The sequence below is a fragment of the Bactrocera oleae genome, chromosome 2 (assembly GCF_042242935.1).
Source record: "Bactrocera oleae isolate idBacOlea1 chromosome 2, idBacOlea1, whole genome shotgun sequence".
Taxonomy (NCBI): Eukaryota; Metazoa; Arthropoda; class Insecta; order Diptera; family Tephritidae; genus Bactrocera; species Bactrocera oleae.
Genome location: NC_091536.1, coordinates 54,704,056 through 54,706,073, shown reverse-complemented (window position 1 = coordinate 54,706,073; position 2,018 = coordinate 54,704,056).

Genomic DNA, 2,018 nt, shown 5'->3' with positions numbered 1-2,018 from the left:
CGGTTGCGAAATAGTGCTCTGATCTGAACAAAATTCTTCGAAGTTGGATTATTGCCTTAAATAATAATCCGTACCAAATTTTCAAGATACCTCGTCAAATTAAAGAGTTTTTCATACAAGCACTTGATTCCAATCGTTTAGTTTCTATGGAAGCTACATGCTATAGTGACCCAATCTAAACAATTTCTTCGGAGATTACATTATTACGTCAAATAAAAAAGTTTCTCATACAAGTACTTGATTTCGATTGTTCAGTTTGTATGGCAGATATATGTTATAGCGGTCAGATATTGACCATTCTGACCAATGAGCAGCTCCTTTGAGGAAAGGACAGATATAAAATTTCAAATAGATAGCTTAAAAGCTGAAAGACGAGTTTGTATATATACAGACAGACTGACAGACAGACGGATATCAACGACTAAATTAACTCAGCTCATCTGTCTCAACTCAAACTGTCCCAATGCTTTTTATAATGTTTCATTTGAGTTCATTTTTCGAAATTCAGCGAGCTAACATTGAAATGCTAATTAGACTGATCTACGACATTCCATGAGCATTAGGCATGCCGAATTTTCTATTTTTATGCTATCTAATAATTGTACAAAAAAAAAAAAACAAAAAATTCAACAAAAAAACAGCCACCAATGATTTGTTCACTTTTTTAGCTTTAATGGAGTTTCATATAAATAGTACGAATAATTGAGCTTTTTTAGTTCAGATTGGTGAAACAATATACATATTTGTTTTTTATTTGTTGTCTATATTTATTTTCAATAATATTTTTTACGATTATTTTTCCTTTGGAATTTGAATTATTTTTTATATTTTTTGTTAGTTAAAGAATTTTTGTAATTTACCTAATTTAATTGTATTTTTAATTTATTCAGGTTTTTATATATGCTTTTTATAAATTTTGTTAATTTATTTTTTATTTACTTACTTTTTTATTTTTTGTACAATTCTGAATAATTTTTTTACCATTAAATGGAGATTACCACTAACTCTGTAGAAAATATGTATATTTTTACTTAATTTTTTGTAAATTCGTCTAAACTAATTATGGCTTTAAATTTTTAAAGCAGTTAATACCATTACCATTATGTCATTATTTCTACATTTAAGCTTATATTTCACTTAATATTATAGTCTAAAATTGCTTTTACCAAGTATGTTAGTGGGTCATGTAGTCCTTTAAAAATTGTTTATACAGCACTGAATATTCGAAATTTGCTAAATCAAAGTTGTTTATATTAGGTTAAAATTATTTATATATATATTGCAATACTATCGAGATAAGGTTTGATCTTAGCTAAGCTACGTATTTTAGAATTTCAGCGCAGCACATATATTTATTTATATATAGATAGTACCAACCAAAATTTATATTTCTTTGTCATTCAACTATTAAAAAAATATATTTTCACTACAAATTCATATGTGTATGGATGAAAGCTGGTAAAATGCGAGATTGAATACATTTAATTTCATCAAAAAATGCTTCGAAATTCGATTATGAGTTACGTATACATAAGTTGCCTTTAGCTCTATAATTGAAGTCGTTTGGGATGTTTTATTACTAATACTTAAATTTCCAAACTTTTCGCTTCGATTTTTTAAGAGAAACTTCAGCGCTTGTGAGTTTAGTCAAAAAGTTTAGAGAAATTCGTACAAAGAGGTTTTTATGCAAATGTTGATTGTAGTAATTGCCGATATCTCTCTCTCTCTATCCCCAAATAATTTTTTATTCATAAAATGTTGATTGCAGAGATGTTTCGGCGAAGACAACCTTTATTTTGCCAACCAATCTCAAATTTCTTTATTTTGTTTTATTTCAATTTTATGTGTCATTTGTTTTGTTTAATTTCTCACGCCGCTGGGTGTAACCTTACCTCGGCGGCGGCGGTGGCGGTGGCGGCACCTGTGCTCGGCTCGATGTCTGCAAATCGAGCGCCGATGTGGTGTTGAGCGGACTGTCACCATGTGGTGGGCGCATCGTTGTTGTTGGCGCACGTATT